The following is a 13,265-nucleotide window of genomic DNA, read 5'->3' on the forward strand; positions in this document are numbered from 1 at the left end:
TGTAGTTAGTTGCGTTTGGGAAGTGAGATTAGGAGATTTTATTGATAACATTAGGTGACAGTTTTCGATAACCGACCTAAAATAATTTGTCGCAAGAAATGCTCTTTAAATATTAGTTACAATTTTACTGTAATTAAGTAGATACTTGGATTGCATTCATCTGAAACTCATTCGGAAACGATTTGCGATTTGTTGTTTGCAAATTGTATATGTAGTTACGTTATAATATCTTGTTACGAAACTAAAACCAATTTGACTAATAAACTTTATTATCAAATGAACAAAGCTAAAGGTCCTATGTGCAATAACGTTCTAACTGATACAAAATCTTGCTTTTATATATAGTGGAAACAAACCCACCACAAGAGTATTAACAAAGATGATATTTATAATTCTAAACTCGTCGGAACGTCGGCGATCGGAATAAAAAGGGAAAGCACTTAATGCCGTTTACAGTAAACTTTTATTAGTCAAAAGTATAGTGACATCTGCCGGCAAATAGAACAAACATAACGGCTTGAATACTGATCGATGTTGGATAAATCCTGTGATTCATACGCTTTCACAATGCTTTGCGTTACGCACTTTATCTATTTCATTTTGCAAGATACACTTGTTTTGACTTCATAAGAACGATTCGGCTTCCTTTTAAGTTTGTAGGCTTACTCTTACATTAGAAGTCAAAGTTGTGTGCTTATCTATTTGGCCCTTTTCTATCTACAGTAACTATTAATAGTAAGTCTAATGCGGTCAGTTACAGCCTGAGCTTCATTGTTAGTGTAATTTGACCTAGGTCAATTATATTCTTTGAAAATGTAAGTTATTCAATTCTTAGCCGTTTTTTTTGTCATTTTGATTACTAGAAACGTCTATAAAACATCAAACTAATGGTTTTGCTAGTCTAGTTATTCAAATAAAATAGTAATGTGATAAGTTCGTGATGTTATTACTCAAAAACTTTTGTTAATTTCGACTTTTAATTATACCTACTTTTTACCGCTAATTCAGGGATTCCCCGCCACATAATTGTTATGATAGTTATAAACGAAACTGTTTTACAATGTGTAAAAATAATCACTGTCTGCAAATGTCGAAAACAATGAGTTTTGCATTATGATTATGTAAACTTATTACAAACTAACCTATTTTTCGTAAGTCTTTTGTTAAGTATTTAGCGCTAAAGTTAATATTCTCGAGACTCAATTGCAACTTTTAATACAATTACTATGAGACTACCTTTTGACTTAACTCCCGGGAGAAATGTATTGTACCAGATTTATTCTGCTGAATAGTTATCCTTACAAAATATTATTGGATAGAATCTGATTATTGGTGAATCGCAGTATAAGCGATTGTAGTAGAAAACTGCCTTACAGTAGTCTTATTTTCTGGATTGTCACTACTAAGTTAAAGTTCAGAGGTAGAAAAAGTCTACCAGCCTGTTACCTTACCCAGAATAGAATACCTACGTTAAATGCAATGTGATTCTACGGGTAGGTTAATTTTTTTTCATATTATGTGGTGTAGAATGCAAAGTAATTTCTTTTGATAGGTCTTTTCACATAATATGCGGTTTTATAAAATCAACAAACGAATGCGTTACATCTCTTCCTATTTCGATAAACATACTGATGGTTACCTCATAACTTAGTATTTCCTATACAAATACTAGATACGTCTTCAGGCTAGGGACCTTTGACTAGGGACTTTCTCCTGCATGTTGTGTAAGTCATTGACATACATTATTGAGAACTGAATCTACATGTACACTTATGTTAGACAAGGATGGTAAGTAGAGATGAAGGGATTTATCTCTGAATAAAATGGCCCGATTTAGAGAAGTTAGTTGTTTGTTCTTGGAAATCCTCTTTTTAAGAAAGTATAAATAAACTAGTGGTGTGCCTCGGCTTTGTGTAGTTTAGCTATCTTGTTCATACATAGATAATGTCTATATGTATAGAATTTATCTATCTGTTAAGTAAATATGTTAGCTAATTCCCGAAATTCATATTTCCTAAAAAAATATATTATAGGTATTCTATTAATTCAAATGTACATACCTTTTTTATTATTAGCCTTGGCTATTCAAACAGCTATTTGGGTAACCTGAAAATTAAAGAAATTTTATATTAAGTTATAAATATAGCAAGTCGTTTTCAAAGTATCTCAGCGTTCGTTGTAGTCATCTCAACTGTGTTGTTGGTTCAATACAAACAGTTGATGAAATGTTCAGCTATGTACGTAAATATCTGAATGAGTTAGACAAAGCTAACTCAGACCGTCGGGCGTACATATGCAATGTGTTGAAAACATTCAAAATACTACAAAATACAGTCGGTATTGTCAGCTAGGAAGCGTTTGACATTCAAAGTGAATAGTTTTGATAAAGTCAAATTTATCGTAGTGGTGGTTTGATGTTGTAATAGTAAAATTTGTCGATGGTAGTAGAAAATCACCCCTCAGTTTTTTCCCCCTTTTTTTGTAATCCTTTGCTGTCCCACTGCTTGGCAAGGGTCTCCCCCAAAACGAGGGAGGGGTTAGGCCTTGAGTCCACCACAGTGGCCAAGTGCGTGTTGGGGACTTTGCATGCCCTCAATAAATGTATAAGACAATTTTCAGGCATGCAAGGTTTCCTCACAATGTTTTCCTTCACCATTAGAACAAGTGATAATTATTTCTAATCTATATACTAATATAATATACTAATATAATAAAGCTGAAGAGTTTGTTTGTTTGTTTGTTTGAACGCGCTAATCTCAGGATCTACAGGTCCGATTTGAAAAATTCTTTCAGTGTTAGATAGCCCATTTATCGAGGAAGGTTATAGGCTTTATAATCTATACTAATATAATAAAGCTGAAGAGTTTGTTTGTTTGTTTGTTTGAACGCGCTAATCTCAGAATCTACAGGTCCGATTTGAAAAATTATTTCAGTGTTAGATAGCCCATTTATCGAGGAAGGTTATAGGCTATATAATCTATACTAATATAATAAAGCTGAAGAGTTTGTTTGTTTGTTTGTTTGAACGCGCTAATCTCAGGATCTACAGATCCGATTTGAAAAATTCTTTCAGTGTTAGATAGCCCATTTATCGAGGAAGGTTATAGGCTATATAACATCACGCTACGGCCATTAGGAGCGGAGTAGCAACGAAAAATGTTACAAAAACGGGGAAAATTATGACCCTGCATTCTCTCTTACGTGACGCAAGCGAAGTTGCGCGGGTCAGCTAGTACATACATAACTTCGAAAAGTCATTGGTGTGCCGCTCGGGTTTGAACCTGCAACCACTTGCGGGGAGATGCCAACTTATACCACTCGGCTATCACTGCTATAAATGCTATATGCTTGTCTATAAATATTTGTTTCTAATGTATGACTATCGGATGGAATTTCGACACATCAGAATAAAGAGAATAAACTAAATTAAACTTGCACCATTCCAATAGCTATTTGTTGTTTTTGTTGACACCACCTACCAATTAACCATACCATCCAAATAAATCTTGCTGTACAATTGTTCATAATCTAGCTTTTTTCATTTGCGATATAATATCTCACATTAGCCAAGTTATTTATGTCTAACAAGCAGAAAATTGCCCACTAATTACATAATTAAGATACGTGCAATTACATGATACGTGCAGTTACTTTATCTAGTACTAAACGAATTGTCATCCTCATGACTAGTGGTCTATTATTACGACTAATTTCGTTATTTTGCCACTAATTCATAAAAACTTTAGTAAAGTTTTAGTAAATCTTTTTCAATCTATCATCGGTTTATTTACTGAAGACAAATAATAATAATAATAATAATTTATTCAACACCAAAAATAATCATACAGTTACATTAAGGGTAGATAGTTGTACAATGTTTAGTTGTAAGATCTACGTTAAAGTTGTGAAACCCCTGTCTCTCAAACTAGGTAAAGACCTGTATTTTGAGGGACAGTGAAAGACAGGTGTTATTTGCCATTTTATCTTTACTTTTCTTCTATAACTTATTCATGGCATTTCCTACCGAAAACCGTTAAAGAACTCCATACTAAAGCAATAAGGAATCATTTTAAATTTGCACACTACGATAGCAATCTATCTGTAATCTGTGATAGGATATTAAGAATGGCCGTTGACAATCCATAGTAGGATGGATAAAGCATCTTACATAGGGCACTTACAAGGGTCGTCTTACCTTGTTTAATTAGTGTTCGAGTCATTTTGATTATTTTAACTAACGGCTTGTACCTAGAGATTAGAGGCACTCCATATTGTGCCATAACCTATATCTTGTTTAAATGTATCCTTAAACTAGAAATCTGTTTTAAGCGAATTCTGACAATCTAAACGAAAATTTGCTAAAAAACACCAATCAAACTAATAAATTCCTTACATCAAATTACGAAACATAATGCTCATAACTTCTTCTCTCACTATTGGATTTAAAATTTCAACCTTATGTTTATACTGGTAAGGTATAATTTCAATTGTACCAAAGTTCGTACGTGGTCAACCTGATCAAACAAAAATTCGATCACCGCGCGATTTATTGGGCGATTATCGAAACCTGTCCACTTTTCTCCTAAATGTATTTGCGTCTCACTCGCACATGTGGAGTAGGTGTATGAAAGACAAGGATGGAATGAGTGGAGGACGACAATAATGTCAACGGAATATTGCTTTCTTTGACTTGTAAGTAGGTTGCTTCGGGTTATGTCAGGTGCGAACTTTCACTGAGATGTTTTGAGTGTGACTGTTTATAATTTTGGTGTGTATTTTTTAATGTTATACCCAAAAGTACCTATTAATTTTTTTAAGTTTTTGGTAGTACTTTGTACTGATCAATGTCATTATGAATGTCAATTTCAAACTTTAATGTTTAAAAATAGTCTGAGTTCTGGAAACGCGTTTTATTTTTAAATGTCTTGCAGACTAACTAACCGCATTTTGACCTTATTGTCAAACAAGATAATATGCCAAGCGTCATTTACGGCTCTGAACGAGACGATAATGTAATATCTTACAAAATTGAGCGTGTTATGAAACGCTTTTCGCACGTATTTCAATGTCATAGAAGAGTACGTGTTGTGTCACGAGTGAGGGTAAATCTTATTTTAAAACTTAATTTAACGAATTACTTTCACACTACTGGGCAAGGGTCTACTTCTGGAAACAGGCAAAGGCTAGGCCTTAAAGCCTACTGCCCCGACCAAGTGTAGATTAGGGACTTAGCATAGCTTCAAAATTTTTTAGTTATGCAAGGTTTCATTACGATATTTTCCTTTATCGTTTTAATAAGCGATAATTATTTTTAATACACACAAAATTTTGCCAAGATACCGGTGTACCCTGAGTTTGAACCCTCTCGACCACTCGTACGTGAATTTTCCTTCAAAAAACGAAATGTACCTAAAACTTTATGAATGAGCAGCTCAAAGCGAAGGTCGAGCCACTTGTTTCTAATTCGTACTATCACCTCCATACACTTCCTCGGTTGATTATGTGTAGCCGCGATTAGCACACTGCCGGCCGGCCAGCTGACTTCAGTAAGCAACGCGACGCAGCACGCATCGCACGCGTTCCCGACCGCACGCAATTCTCTCACGCGTTCCGAAACGCACGCGATTGTAATGCCGTGATGTGCGTACGAAATTGTGATAGTGATTGACTTTGTGTTACTTTTTTTTTGTTTTTGGACAGTGTATTTGTATTTAGTGGTATGTATTTTTCATCTTGCCGTATAAAATTGCTGTATTTTCTTAAATTTGAAGGAAATATAGCTTTAACTGTCAGCGTGCAAAAATAAATTCAATTTGCAATTGATTTTTAAAGTAAAATACCTTTCAGGATTGACTAACTATAAAAACTATTCTGCTTAAAATAAAAAAAGAGTCGTTTAAAGTAAAAAAACTGTAGTATTTCAAACAAATATAACAAATAAGTGACAAACAATATTTCAAGATATTATGTAAAGCCAAAACTCATTTTACACACGTGGTAGAGTCGAAGAAATGCGGAAAAAAACGTTCAAATTTTGCATAATTTGACCTTAACCTATATTAAAATGTTCTGAGCACAAACCTTGTCATCTATTGTTAGTATTTAAGATGTAGAGTTAGAAACTCAAATATGTAGAGACTAACAATACATAACTTCACGCCGTTTTTGGCTCTAGGTAAGCAGGAAACACCGGTGACATAAGTTAGTTTACCTTGGCTTTTTGGCCACAAAAATGTTTCGTAAATCTAACTTCCGACTCTGAAATATCATATATATCCATTTCACGATTCTAAAATCGTGTTAAGTAGTATAGCCGTTTTACGTCAAAATCTATAGTCTATACTAATATTATAAAGCTGAAGAGTTTGTTTGTTTGAACGCGCTAATCTCAGGAACTACTGGTCCGATTTGAAAAATTCTTTCAGTGTTAGATAGCCCATTTATCGAGGAAGGCTATAGGCTATATATCATCACGCTGTGACCAATAGGAGCAGAGTAGCAATAGAAAATGTTACAAAAACGGGGAAAATCTTGACCCATTCTCTTTTATGTGACGCAAGCGAAGTTGCGCGGGTCAGCTAGTTAAGAGATAAATATGAACATTTATTACTTTAAATTAATTTTCATTGCTCCCCATTCATTTGGGAAAAAATCGTATCAAATAAATAATAAGCCTAGACTTTCTTCTTTCATCACAGTAAAATACATAGAGATAAATATAATACAGAGATTATTTTATATCCACTAAAATGCAAAAAACAAACGAACCGTCTCTATCTTTTCAAAATAGTGTCGAAAAGTTTAATTATTTCTATTGTATAACTGTATTACAAAATTCCCAAAGGCGACATCGATCTAACAAAGTATAACAAAAGCAAATATTAAATAATTACCCATTTTTCATTTAAACTCCTTACTCTACCACTTCCCACGATAATTACGACTCTACATAATTTAGTATCCGTGTGTGTAATTATAAATTCAGTTGCGAATAACCTAAAATAAAATTATTACAAACAATGCCATAATTTGCTAGAGTTATAGTGCTTTAGGTGAGAATTGGCACTTTTGCAGTGTTTAGGTATTATCACAAAAATTACTCAATCTTAGGAATCTTAGCTCCTTTTAGTAACTTTAAAAATAATATGTAACCTATCAGTCAAATTTCGAAAATTTCGAAATCATCAAGCAACGATCTTAAAATTTATCTTATACAACCTCTAATACAACCACAACTAATTCCTAAAACATGATAATATTAACACCTACTACAGATTTGTAAAATATAAATTACAATCAAACTAATAAACAACAAAAAGCAAACTAATTGCCATTGCAAACGTCTTAGGTCAAAATTATATTATGCGCGGCAATTTCGCACGTCCATATAAAAGACATCAACGAGCTACCGTCCCACAGTGCAATTAAAAATAAATAACTCTGCGTATCAATTATAACAATTATCTCTCACACCTGTGGTTTTTATTAGAGAAACTGTTATATTACATATAAATGATGAATTTATTCATTGGATGCCATAACATTTATAGTTATGGTGATATAAATATGGACGTTTTTCAAAGAAGAGATCGCGATCTGATAGTCACTGACAGTTAATCATATGTTTTTTGTATTTAATTATTTAGTACTTTTTTCAATATTGCATTTATTCAGTTTATTGATTCCTTTGAATTCAGTGGAGGATAAGTCTCTCTTTATCGTAATGAAATAATTATCGTAGGAAACTTCGTTAAATAAAATATTTATTTCGGATTTACTCTGCGGCTACGTGAAAAGCCCACAACGTTTGACAGTTTGGAGTACCAGCCTAGTTGTTGCATTTTCATTCGTCCAGACATCTCCCTAATTGTATAAATTAGGACATTATGAAACGAATTATCTAAAAAAAAACATAATTTTTCTGTATGTTTTATCATTAAATAACTAACCTATATATGTACGTCTCATCGATCTCGTTGTTCTAAAATCATTATCCACAGCTAACCTCACTTCATCAACAAATTAACAGAGAACAATAGTAACTAAAAGTATAAGGAAATGCCAGGGGTTCGCTCGGGTCGCCACGATCCTCGAGCAATGAAAGGTAGTGATCGTGGCTCGTTAGCTTAATGCCGATGATAAAAGATGGCTTTAAATACTAAAACAGAGCAGCAAATGTTATCAAATTTGGTGTCAAGAAGTTGTAACACCCTAGAGTGATTAATCTACCCTGCATTTTACTAAATAGAGCCTTGGCATGCATAAATAATCTATTTTGACACGGTGTAGGCAGTATCCGATAAACATGCCTTATATTCCTGTACCATAGTTAGACTATAGATTAGATCAGGAATAGAATGACGATAAGAAACCAACGAAAATATCAACAAATAGGGAGGCTTCAGGTCACACTGGTCGTGGTCGCCAGTTGGCTGCACATTTGACAGACAAATGGCTTGAAACATTAAGCATTCCATAAATGCATATTCGTGTTAATTTTCTTAAATATATCATAGTAAACAGGCAACGCGGAAGTTTATGATTTATTTACCCTGTCAGGCAGATATTTTCAAAGCCTACCTGACCTAAGGTTTTACCCGTATATGAAGTTTTATTATCTTTCTTAAGCGCTTCGAAGTGGATAACAGTCGTTAAGCCATGTCAAAGGCGGGCGGCATGAATAACTTTGGCACTAGGTTGACCACAAACCGTACAATAAGAAGAAGAAGAAGAAGTGGATTTCTAAAAATGAATGCAATGAGAACCTTTCCATGGAATGGTTTAAAATGTTATCAACATTAGTATGGATATTTATGATTAAGTAGTTACGGAGTTTTACGTAAAATATCAATATCTAGATCACATTCACGGATATCAAATAACACAAGAATAACAAGAAGTGACCAATAAATCACGAAACACGAGATTTCTAGATCAATGCATACATAAACAGTTTTAATATACAGCCTGCCCGATATGGAGTAAGTTTCGAAAACGATTCAAAATCCAGTGAAAGGCGGCAGAAAGTTTAAATAACTTGAATGATTTACTATATAGAGCAGTATTGAGTAAGTGTGCATATAATTGGTATTTTGAGATGAAGGTAAAGGTCATAAGTTCGATTCTCGGGTAGATTGTTTTCTGTGAATTGTGAAAAATGTTTGAAATTGAAAAACTGGTAAGGTTTTTGATTGGTTGTTATAAAAATAGGGAATAGTGTAATAAAAAATACTTTTAGTTTTAGATCGATGGTCCATATAACATACCTTAAGATATACCTATGGTATAAAATTATTAATATCGGGATAGGTATTAAAATAAAGTTAAGGAAAAGTTGTTTTCGGAAAAGGTGGCAATTAAGTAGCATTACAAATTACTGTTAACGACAAACACAAACACATTAACTAATAAATACAATTTATCTAATTTATTTGTTTTTTAATTTAACTTAATCACTAATTAGTTGACACTCGCATTTGTCGAAATAAATATGTAAGTAATATTTAGATAATTAATTCTTTACTGATAAATATACTGTTCATACATCATAAGCCAATCTCAGTCTATGCAACAATTAAGATAACTTATCTTAAAAACTCTAATCACTTGCGACGTTTTTTTACGCATGAAAATAAAAAATAATGTTTCTTTGTCTTTTTAAATTAATGAATCATTTTCGAGTATTTTTCCTAAGTTAGTAACCTTCCATAATGATAAAGTTAGAATTTTGTACTTACTTTGTCACTTTATTTTTTTTTTATTGGTCAAATAATTTTGTTTAACTAGATTGAGGAATTTCAATGCTAATTTCTTGGAAAAGATACGTAAACAAGTGAGATGGTGGTAAAATTACTCTTTATCGCAGGGTATCAAATTATTTTGATAAATATTTTTCTTGTTGAATTATTATATGTATAATTGAATAACGATAATTTTCACTATTTTACGTACATTTATGCCTCGAGTCCACCACATTACCTGAGTGCGGAGAAGGGGCTTAGCATGCCTGATAGGGTTCATCGTTAAAACCAGTTATTACTGGTTTTAATAACTTCAAAAACTCAAAATAACACGTTAAAAAGTAATGAAATCCTCAATAAGTTATATTAGTTGCACACATGTGATGCAAGCGTGTTGTTCGCTCGCTGTGAGAAATGGTCTATTGTAACGTTCGCTGTAAGGTCGACGGTGTACGTAGAGAGGTTTTTAGCCAGGCTGCGTCTGTCTACCGTTGTATAATGTATACGTCACTTGATAGTTTGCGATTGTGATCATTTTAATGATAGAAATTATTTAGTTATGAGCGAATTTTTTGTGAAAAAATAAGTGCGGTTATTATGATAGAAAAAAAAATGTTTAGGGCGGGTTTAACCGTGTCTAAATAACTATGAGTTAACTTATAAGTTGGAATTTTACAGTTGTTTTCATACATTAGCTGACACTTAATTTGGTAGGTAAAATATCTGTCACTCAATTATAGACTGTGAAATTGGCTTGTATTCTGCAAAATCTTGTCAAGAAACATGTTTATTCCAATTTGTGTTCACGTTCTCGGTTCCTTCTTGTTAAGAAGGAATTAACCTTAGTCTATAAAATCGATGAGAGACAGTTCTTATCAATGAATAAACCTGATCATAATAAAAAAATATTATCTTTAGCAAAAAACTAATTTTAAATTGTCAATAGTTTACGTCTGATAGTAAATTGTAATCTCATGACTTTTATTAAAACGACTGCATAACACGAGACCATTATCTTAACTCAGCAAAACCTGACCAGCCCCACCACGGCCGAGAGCAAGGGCCAATGACCATATATTCATGGTCAACTATCAATGAACATACCTTCATTAACCTTCAATTTTACCGCACTTCCTACATCATTGTATTGCAATTACAACTGTTTAAGTCATTTAAGATTTCGGAAATTACAATTTCTACTTGACATTTTGTTAATGATTGAGCACCTACTTTAGCACGATTCTGTACAGTCGGTACTGTCGAGTATCGAAAGTTTCACGTTTCAAATCTACTGCCAAAATAGATCCCACGACGCCCGTCAGAGGCGCTGATCAGATTTTCATACAAAATTTCTCGATGACAAGCCAGTTGTCGGTAGTCGATAGTGCTACAGAATCAAGCTACTTTTCTGAATATATTTTTGTAATTCGAGGTTTGATTTTGTCTTAAGAAGTAATGGGATGCCGAGTATCAAACTAGTAAATTAAGCTTGTTTCAATGAAATAATAAAGCCTAGATTTTACAACAAGAGGATAATATAGAATAACAAACTTCTTGGGATAACTAATGGGACTTGTTATTGTAGTGTTGTAAGGAATGGAGAGACAGAAAAAGTGATTTTTTTTTTTTAATAAAGCTATATTTTAAGTATGAAATCTTCAGAAAGATATTAGAACATTTATACAACGTGCCGCTCCAATGGCTTATTTTCTTCAATTCGTATTCGTACGTACGCTCTGGCTACTTACAGACGCAAACACGTCACAAATTTAAGTAACATTTCATATTAATAGTCTAATTTACAACTTAAATGTAATAATAAATAAAAAATGTAATATTCAAGACGACAGTCAATAATCAATTAACAAAAAAGAACATAATTAAAGCCTTCGTATTAAAGCAATACTTCCTTCATCATTGCATTCTCTCTTGTAAACAATTCGGAAATGCACTTACATATTAACTTGACATATTGTTAACCTTTTACGGCGTTTGCTGTATGGCCATAATGTCAGTGACTCTATGTGGCCTTAACCCTAAAGTATAGCATATTGATTCGCGAGTCTCTATAACTCGCCTTAAAATGCGTTCGATTCGTAATGTGTTTTGGTCTATTTGTAGAGTTGTTTTGCGAATTTTGTTTTAATTCATTCGATATTGGTGACTGGTTATACTATTTTATTTTTATTTGTAAGTTTTTCAAGTTTTTCTGTAGTCAATTTTATATCATACATATTATTATATCTATAATTGACTGACCTATAGTCCATTCTTCACCAGTTTTTAAGGCTCTTAAGTATCCATTTCTGCTTGGCAGTAACAAGTGTGTACAAATGCATGCACATTAAATTGTATTTGTAGTAAATATATTTAAAACAGTACTTGAAGAATTACAAGAATGTCTTTACTATTTTTATTAACTTAAAAACTTTTTTCCCAACAAATCAGAGAAGGATAAATGGCACTAACTCCTAGGGAAATCTTTAAACCCAAAATACAACAAAATCCGCAAAATCCAGATTTCCTACAAAACTCAAGTATCAAATAGTCTAACCAACATGTCTAGTCACGGCTCGCGGCTCAGATGTTTATCAAACATGTCCGCGGTATTCCCAACGTGTTGCCGCTCCGTGACGTCACAAACTAAATGCAACACGCTGTATAAAGTCAACGACACTAACGTCATAGGTAAATCCGGACCCTGAAGGCTGTGCTTAGTCATCTAATATTATGGTAATTACCTACCTTTGGCAATTTTTTGGTAGCAATATAGGCAAAACTTCTGTCCAATATTTATCAAAGACGTACAAATTTCTTAACTATAGTTTGTATTTCTTCTTTACCTCAATGTTTACGCTAATAAATTACCTAAGCAATAAGTAAATGCTTCAATGAAGAAAAACATCAGTCAGAGAGAAAGTGCTTGTTCACGTTGGAACTCGCGGGCGCGGTGGCGGTCGCGAGCGCGGGGACGTGGCGTTTTGTGTTCACGTTGGCCGCCAGGCGGGCGTTTGGCTCAAACTGGCTCAAACTGGTTGAACTTACTTGACGTCGCGAGTGAATCGCGCCCGCCACCGCTAGTTCGACGTGAACACACACGAACATCTTCACGCGTTTGATATTGCCGCGAGCGCGCCGCGCGGGCCGCGCGCGACACCGCTAGCTCGCCCGCTAGTTAGACCGCGCGAACGGTTTGTACGTGAACACTTGGGAACTACGCCATATGTTTGATATTTCGCGACCGCGCCCGCCACCGCGCCCGCTAGTCAACGTGAATGAGCACAAAGGCATTTGTCTAAAATGATCCTTAAAAAATTGCACAATGAGAAGAGAAAGAAAGAAAAATATTTTTATTTTTTTATTCGCCGCTTTTCATGAAATCAATTGTGAATTTTATTGTAAATAATTGTAGTGTTTTATATTCATAATTATCCCGTATTGTTTTTACCAAATTCTAGTCTAAACCAATTGTGACACAACTTTTTTGAAAACATTATATTTCTCATAGTTTTTAAAACGTAAGTA

General features: G+C 33.6%; 1 protein-coding gene across 1 annotated transcript in view; it reads left to right on the forward strand.

Annotated features, from left to right (window-relative positions):
* The first annotated feature begins 5,543 nt into the window (after positions 1-5,543).
* spz5 (spatzle 5 Toll-1 receptor) overlaps positions 5,544-13,265 on the forward strand; it is a 47,022-nt gene continuing 39,300 nt past the window's right edge. The window contains exon 1 of the mRNA XM_076114802.1: positions 5,544-5,717. The gene's annotated coding sequence lies outside the window, so the exon portion shown is untranslated. The remainder of the gene's footprint in view (positions 5,718-13,265) is intronic.

Source organism: Anticarsia gemmatalis, chromosome 5 (genome assembly GCF_050436995.1).
Source record: "Anticarsia gemmatalis isolate Benzon Research Colony breed Stoneville strain chromosome 5, ilAntGemm2 primary, whole genome shotgun sequence".
Classification (NCBI taxonomy): Eukaryota; Metazoa; Arthropoda; class Insecta; order Lepidoptera; family Erebidae; genus Anticarsia; species Anticarsia gemmatalis.